General features: G+C 42.5%; 1 long non-coding RNA gene across 1 annotated transcript in view; it reads right to left on the bottom strand.

Moving 5' to 3' along the window:
• Nucleotides 1–6,896: 6,896 nt before the first annotated feature.
• LOC112676423 (uncharacterized) overlaps nt 6,897–8,918 on the bottom strand; it is a 47,648-nt gene continuing 45,626 nt past the window's right edge. The window contains exon 4 of the long non-coding RNA XR_004809462.2: nt 6,897–8,609. This is a non-coding gene — a long non-coding RNA (uncharacterized LOC112676423). The remainder of the gene's footprint in view (nt 8,610–8,918) is intronic.

Here is an 8,918-nt window from a genome sequence, read left to right as displayed (position 1 = left end):
TAATATCTGTCCCATCAGATAAACAGAAAAACTTAATTCAAAGAGAGATAGGGTCAAGCACTGAGGAAGGTTTTCACTCCCTCCTGTGGAGTAATTAAATGCTGCTCCAACTCTGCCTAGTAAAACCTAAAAGACTAACCCAAAAGGATTGAACTGTTCCCAAATGCTCTGTGTTCCACAGATACTCTAAAGAATATCTATAGAATTTAAGAAAAAAAAAATCTAGCTCCTAGCAAGATAAATTTCATAATATCTTGCATCCAATCAAATATTAGCGGTCAGTGCAAAGAAGCAGGAAGACATGACACACAATGAGAAGAAATGTCAATTCATCAAAACTGACCTGAAACTGACAGAGGTATGAGGCTTTAGACAAGAAAGGCATTAAAAATTATTCAGTATGTTAAAAAAAATGTAGGAGAAAGGTTGAGAATGTTATATGACAATGAGAGAAATAGAAACAAGCATTATAGTTGAAATTGTATAGATGGGGGGGCACCTGGGTGGCTAGGTTGGTTGAGCATCTGACTCTTGGTTTCAGCTCAGGTCATGATCTCAGGATCATGAGAGGGAGCCTCACATCTGGCTCCATGCTCAGCACAGAGTCTGTTTAAGATTCTTTCTCTCCCTCTGTCCCCACCCCCTGTGCTCTCTCTAAGTAAATAAATAAATAAATACATACATACATACAACCTTTTTTTTAAAAAAAGATTTTATTTACTTATTCATGAGAGACACAGAGAGAAAGGCAGAGACACAGGCAGAGGGAGAAGCAGGCTTCCTGTGGGGAGCCCGATGTGGGACTTGATCCCAGGACTCCAAGATCATGCCCTGAGCTGAAGGCAGGTGCTCAACCACTGAGACATCCAGACACTTCAAATAAATACATTCTTAAGAAACATTGTAAAGATGGTATAGCTACAATGAGTGAGCTGAAACAAACATGCCCTGGCCCAGAATGACAGATTTGACAAGGCAGAGGAGACATTCAGCAAACTTGGTGACAAAGTATCCCCAGTATCCAAAGTAAACCACAGAGAAGGGGAAAAAACACAAACGCGCACTCGCACACTCACACACAAAAGCAAAACCAGAATACAGATTCATTATCTGTAGGAGATGTAGCCCAGTGAAGGTTTAAGGGGAGCTCCCGAAATAGGGGAGTAGGAACAAAAATGTTTGAATAAATTCTATGATGCAAGCATCAATCCACAAACCCAAGAAGCTCAATAAAATCCACTCACAGGAAGCGTGAAGCAAACCACACAAAAGAATATCATAGTTACATTACCCAAAACTAGCGACAAGGAAAAATATCTTAGAAAGAGTCAGAGTAAAAAAGAAATATTACATGGAAACAAGAATTCTAAGAATTACAACATAGTCTTTGTTAAAAAAATGCAAATGAGAAGACAGTGGGGTACCATTTTCAAACAACAGAAAGAAAAGATGTTAAATTACAATTTTATATCCAGAAATGTGTGTTTTTTGGCTGAAGGAGAAATAAGGACATTTTCAGATTTACAGAAGCTTGAAAGGATTCATCACAAGACTTCACTGCAGGAAACGAGGAACTCCATCTGAGAGAAGATCTCATATTGGAAGAAGACAATGGATCTACATCAAGAAATAAAGAGGACTCAGAATGGGTACTATGTTGGTATATATTTGAGTTTTACTTTTATTATTTGGATCACTTCAAAAGAACATGTGCCAGCATTAATTCACACAACAAATACTTATTAACCACCACATAGGTCTTGGGCATGTCAAGTGGATCTTGGAAATACTGTAGTGCAGCTGCTGGGAAAAATGTAAATTCAGAGAGCAATGTATACAACTATGCTAGAATGTAAAACAATATGCAATTCATGGTCTTCACAATGGCTTGTTTTATTAGAAAGACAAATATCAACAGTCAAGGAAAACACAGTGAGTCAATAACAAGAACTAATTTATGACGGCTGTGCACTCCAAGAAACTCAATCCTCCACTTCCAAATCCTTGAAGAGATATGAATTAATGCCTATTGAGGGAATTAGCAAGGGCTTTTGATCAGTTATTGGTTTAATGAAACGTGGCATTTGGACTGATTTTTCCTTGCATATGCTAAGGATCCCCAGTCGCTGAAAATTGCAAAGTCATTTTTAGCTACTTGCAAAAATTCTATGCAGGTACTGGTTTAACTTTTGTATTGTTCAATAAATATTTTCTGGATCTATTATTCTTTCTCCAACCTGTCTATAAGGCAGGTTCCTTGTCTTAAAAGCCCCACATCCACCTGTCAAAGTGAATGCAAATGAATGGTCTGGATGGGAAGGTGCTCAACAAACAGGCAGCGTGTTCTGGGTATGAGGCATAGGCAGTGGGATCTGGGGAAACCATGTGTTATTTACTTCTCTGGCACTTTTCTTTTTAAAAGATTTTATATATTCATTTGAGAGAGTGAGAGAGAGTACGAGCAGGGGGGAATGGGCAGAGGGGGAGAGAGAAGCAGACTCCCCGCTGAGCAGGAAGCCCATTGCTGGACTCAATCCCAGGACCCTGAGATCACCACCTGAGCCAAGGCAGATGCTTAACCAACTAAGTCACTTACTAGTTTTATGACTGTATTAGTTCTCTTAGCTGCTGTAACAAAGTTTCAAATACCAGGAGACTTTAGACAACAGAAATGTATTCTCTCACAGATCTAGAAGCTGGAAGTCTGCAATCAGAACCAGGTTCCCTCCCAAGACTCCAGGAGAAGGTGCTGCCTTTCCCCTTGGGTTTCTGGGAGCCTGGGGATTCCTTAGCTTGTGGCTGCATCACTGGCATCTCTGCCTTGGTCATCATGGGGTCATCTTCTCCCCCATCCCTCTGTGGGTCTCGACATCATCTTCCATCTGTGCATCTCTGATCAATGTTCAAATTCCCTCTTCTTATACGGACACCAGTCATAGTAGCGTAAGGTCCACCTTCATAACCTCACCCAAATTCAATTCTACCTTCAAAGACTGTTTTTAGGGAAGGCCACATTCACAAGTACTCAGGGTTAAGACTTGAATGGATCTTTTCAACCCACAGGAGTGACCATGAGCACAGTCTTGATTTCTCTAGGCCTCGGATTCTACATCCATGAAATGGAGACAGTATCAGCAACAATCCCTAGGTTATCCTAAGACCTAAACTAGATCGGGAGTTAACAGCATGGTTCTATAGTGGTGGCACTTTGGGAGGGGAGGAAATGAGGTGACATTAGGACAGCATCCTCCTTGTTCAGGGCTTCAAGGAGGAAGAAGGTGGTGGGGAAAGTGTTAGGGGCAGGAGGGGATGGGGGTGAGTTAGAAAAAAGCCCATTTTACTTTTTAAGGCTCTACTGAAAATCTGTAATGAAACAGCAATTTAAAAATTGGTAAACTCTTTGGCCAACTAGGGCAACCGTAGCATATTAGGCCTTAGAAGAAATTGGAGAGCTGCTAAATTGGAGCAGAATATGAGAGAACATCATATGAAAATAGTCTGCATTATGCAGCATCAGTGAATGCTTTATGACTATGTGATCCCAGAAATTCTAAACAAAGTCTTACCTATTCATACTGTCACAACCCTAAGCAGATACAACTAAAATCTATGTTCATTTGCCAGAATGCACATATTTATTTTTCCTGAATCGGATTCCAAATTCTTACTTCATTTTCAGATGTATCTCCAGGTCCCTGATAACTTGGTTTTTGCTCAGGGAGAAATCACCTGGCTAAGGACCTCACTGTGGGAACACTTCCTTCTCCTTCAGAATCTGCTCCGAGTTCACCTTATGCAAGGCTTCCATGAAGTGAGATCGCCACGTGTCCTCAAGTCAGGCATCCAAACAGCCCCCAGCGGGTAATTCCACAGGATGGTTTAAGGAGACTGCTTAGCTATTAACTAATGCTTTGTTCTAACTACCCTTTTCCAAGTGCAAATTTGCCAGCAATCCATGGTTGTACCACGCACGAGTAAGTATAAATGTCTTTCGCGAACAATGCAAGACCCTGTTACTCTCATACAGTCAGTCCCAAGATGACCATTTGCGCACCTGTTAGAATTCCACATTCTTCCACTAGCAGCTTGAAAGCTCTTTAAGAAGTACCCACCCACCCCACCTAGAGGAACATATGCAGGCAAGATCAACGGGAGGCAGGGTAAGGTGACAGAGATGCCAGCAACGTCGACGTAGCATAGCCTGATTATGATGTGTACACCTCCCTCACGGAAAGCCACAGTCCAAGGGGTTCACGTTTAAAGGGAAATAATCCTCTGGTTCTGACATGAGACAATCCCCCCAGATTGCAGGCCTGGGGCCAGGTGGTCCCAAAAGACTGTGCACTGTGGAAGTTTCAGGACATTTGGCAAAAGGTATGGATCTTTGAAACTCATTTGCACAACTAGCTTACTGAGGGATAGAGCTTTCTCTCTCTGAGTCTTTCCTCCACATCAAGATATCTCTGGGACTTAGAGTTTGTCACTGAGCCTTAGTGCCCCTGACCATTGCCGATCCTGTTTTGGGAACTCCTGGTAGCCCCACAGACACATCTGTGTGTGACAGATGATGCAGGAGCTGTGTAGTCAGGGCTACACCCACACACTTACATAAGTTACCTGACTCCTTTTTTCAGAGACACTCCCTTACTGGGACAGCAGAAAGGCAGCAAAAAAAACAAGCATTTCCCCCAAGCCATGTTAATATATCTTTCCTCATGAGGCTTTGTCGTGAGCCTGGTAACTGAGTACAGATCCACAGCTCCAGAAAGTAGCTCCCCAGTATTTCTTTCATATCTGGGAGCATGCTTTGCCTGGCAGGCATGTTGCTGGCCTAGAGACTGGAATGCATCCTGCATGCCCTCCCACCTGGGGCCCTGATTTTGTTCCTATGGTGCTGATCAGGGCATCTGTCTTCTTGGGACTTGAATCATTAAAATCCACATCTCGGGATCCCTGGGTGGCGCAGCGGTTTGGCTCCTGCCTTTGGCCCGGGGCGCGATCCTGGAGATCGAATCCCACGTCGGGCTCCTGGTGCATGGAGCCTGCTTCTCCCTCTGCCTGTGTCTCTGCCTCTCTCTCTCTCTCTGTGTGACTATCATAAATAAATAAAAATAATAATAATAAAAATAAAAATAATCCACATCTCTCACAGCTGTCCCCCACTGTCAGCAGCCTAAGAAGGGGTGCAGGAGGCAGAGATTAAAAAGAAACACACATCCTGACTTGAATTTAGGCCATATCGCTAACCTGTCTTCCAAATCTTTCAACACAGGCACCTGTTCACCAAGATCTAGCTTACAAGCCAGCCTCCACAGAACAGCCCAGTGATCTATTTGAAACATGCCAGGTATCGTCTCTCCCTGCTTCAAATCCTCCACAGATTTCCACTTTATGCTTATAGTAAAATTCATACACCTCTGTACAATCTACCAGGCCTCCTGGTGTGGCCTCCCTCTTGCTCCCCTATGCCATCACTCATCCTTCTTCATTCTTACACCCACTGGCTTCTCCACAGGCATCAACCACACCAAACCACTCCAGACCAGTTAGTTACCAAGATAAAACTCTCTAAGATGTCAACTATGCTCTCTCTTAGCGTGAAAGCTCTTTTGAGTAGGGACACATTTTATTGATCTCTTTTCTTCCACCATGTTTCATACACTTACATAATCATGGGTCATGTCTTAAACAGGTGTATGGTTTCTCTAAGTTCAGAACACAAGTGGAAAACTCTCTGTAGAAAATGGATATTGAAAATCTCTTTAAATGCCTCTCAAGTATGCAGTTCACAGGTTTTGTTGTTTGTTTGTTTGTTTTTATTGCTGTATACCTAAGTGCTCTCCAACATAATTATGCCCATAAAGAATGATAGTCCCCAAGACACACAAAGGAAGAAACAAAAGACTATGAGCAGATGTGGGAACATCCAAACCACTCTTTTTCAAAGAGGACTATCAAATCCTTAGTTGTTGCAATGCCTCGGTGATTCAGTGGTTGAGTGTCTGCCTTTGGCTCAGGGCGTGATCCCAGGATCTGGGATCAAGTTCCATATTGGGCTCCTTGGAGGGACCCTGCCTCTCCCTCTGCCTATGTTTCTGTGTCTCTCATGAATAAATAAAAAGTATTTTTTAAAAAATCCTTAGTTGTCAATGAGACATGGTGTCACACCTGCCAGCATTCCAAGCCGCTTTAAGATTTCTTCCCTTTCTGTCTAAGGCTCAGCCTCTACAAACTTAGCATGTGTTCATAGATTTCTTTTGGAGAGGATTTCATGAGGACACAGGGTAAGATCTCACCCAAGGATTAAGTATTAATCCCAGCAAGTAGGTGCCCTTGTGATGCTGCACTCTTGTCTGTAAAAGATGCTCAACACGTGTCAAACAGGAAGCATGGACCAAAAGCCAGGATTTCCAAAATAGGGTAATAGACCAAAGTGCAGATTTTCAAAGAAATACCTGAAAAGGCATTCAATAATTCTTGAAGACTCTCAACTACTTCAAAAACACAAGAGGCAGAAGGGAGAATCTAGGGAGAGTGAGGACTTTGAAGGATTTCTGGGCTGATCAAGGAAAAATGGTGGCAAGATGGCAGTGGCACAGCCAAGTTTTATTTGGATGACACTGTAACAGCTTGCATTCTGCAAAGTCCCTCAGCACGAGACAGTCCAGAGGCAACTTCTGTCCTTCGGAGCTCCCTGGCCTGGAGACTCCCACCTCACCTGACTCATGAGCTTCTTCTCCTGGGGTTGCCTTGTTCTTCTCTTCTTCTGCAGGGTATGTGTGTTGGGGGGTAAATGGAGACTGTTTACCTCCATAGACGCTCGACAAGACATTCACACAACTCAGCACATACTCTTTTTTTTTTTAAGATTTTATTTATTTATTCATGAGAGACACAGAGAGAGAGAGAGAGAGAGAGAGAGAGAGAGAGAGGGATGCAGAGACACAGGCAGAGGGAGAAGCAGGCTCCATGCAGGAAGCCCGACGTGGGACTCGATCCGGGGTCTCCAGGATCACGCCCTGGGCTGAAGGCGGCGCTAAACCGCTGAGCCACCGGGGCTGCCCTTAACACATACTCTTAATATAAAATGTGGGGAAAGTTAAAAAGGTGGATCCAGCTCTCCATATTAAAGCCAGTAATTTGCAGAATAAGAGAATCCTAGAGAGATGCCCACTGAGATCGTGAACAAGGCAAGAATGTCCACCATTTCCTTTGTATTTAACAGTGTTCCTGAGACACTGATCAAGGCAATTAGAGTAACGGAAACAATTAAAGGCATAAAAACAGGGAAGAAAAAATAAAACTCCATTTGCCGAGGACCTAATCATATACCTAGTGAGCCAATGATAAATCAACTCAAATTCTAGAAGGATCCAGCAACATAGCAACAAGAGATTAACATACAGAGATCAATAACAGTTATATAAAGATGTAATAACTAGGTAGAAGAGAAATGAATCCATAAACCTCATTCATAATAGTAACAAGGTAGATACATATTTAAGGATAAACATAAGCAGAAATGTTCAAAGCCAATACGCAAAAAACTGTAAAACACCCCTAAAGACAAAGCCCGCTTGAACAGATAGATGTGTTCTCTCTCGTTCTGGGTATGATATCAGGACACCATCAGTGTTTTAATTTTCTTCTCTAATGTGATCTCAATAAAAAATGTTTATGAATTTTTCTTGCAGTGACAAACTGACATTGGATTTTATATAGAAAATCAACACACAGAATAGTCAGGGAAATCCTGAAGAATTAAGACTGAAGAGGAGATTAGACCTAGCAGGTGGTTTTGTTTGTTTGTTTGTTTGTTTGTTTGTTTGTTTGCTTTAAAAGGAGCCCTGAGGGCTGGCACGTGAATAGTCAGATCAACGGATGGACTAGAAGTCCAGAATACCCCTAGCACAGATCATTTCCTAGTACCCGGCTAACGTATTTCAAAACATGCAGCAAAAATACCTCTTCATAAAAAAATGGTGTTGTAGGAAGTGAATAGTTCTTTGAAGAAAGAGATATAATTAGTTCCATTCTTCACACCATACCCAGGAAAAACTTCCAGTTGGATCAGAACTAAACGCGGAATAAACAGCATGAAGGAAAAAAATGGAACTAGAAGTCGATTGCTACATAATCTGAGTCTCGGGAAAACCCTTCCAACTATGATTGAGGTTGCTGGTGGGACCCCCAGAGAGAGCAGCCCTCAGGGCAAGACCAGAGCCCTGCCCCCGACTCTCCAGATGAACTTGCTTACACCCAAGACCCCAGGAGCTCCCCAGAGAGTTGGCACAGAAGCTGGCTTTCAAGGATGGGAATTAGTCTGAGATGCCAGGGGAGGCACACAACCTTCACATGCTTATCTGCAGGTCAGCAAGACCTAGCATCGCCAGCACCCCAGCCAGACCAAGAGGAAATGTCATTCGACAGTAATCACTACATGTTTTTTCTTCTTTTTAAAAATTATTAGTTGATTTTCTTTTCTTTACCCTGAGACCTTCTGATCAGACCAAACTCGCTAAATTTCTTATAACCAAGAAAACAGGCAGGTTTTTTTTTTTTTTCTCTCTCTCTCCACGAGCACCTTGTGTTACTTCGCATGGTTGTCTCTGTTAAATAAAAGACAGAAAAAGAGAGAGACACCTCTTACAAATTACCTTCTGTACCCATTTTGTCTCCAGGCACATGTATTCTGTATTCATATTTCAGTGGGTTCGCCCTGTCCTTTCATGAAATGTTAATGCTACCTTTGAAGACAATATTATTAAATCACCCTTCCATTAAGATAGAGAAATGGCCCTGGAGTCTTTATTTCTCTCAACTCATTTCCTGTTAAAACTGCCCTGAAAGTCCGGGCTGCATTTTAGAGGCCACGGTGACTATGATGCGTCGGTACGTTTCACAAATCTTCATGGGCG

This window comes from Canis lupus, chromosome 26 (assembly GCF_003254725.2).
Source record: "Canis lupus dingo isolate Sandy chromosome 26, ASM325472v2, whole genome shotgun sequence".
NCBI lineage: Eukaryota > Metazoa > Chordata > Mammalia > Carnivora > Canidae > Canis > Canis lupus.
The sequence above is the reverse complement of the archived record's forward strand: the minus strand, read 5'-3'. Positions and strand labels throughout refer to the sequence as shown.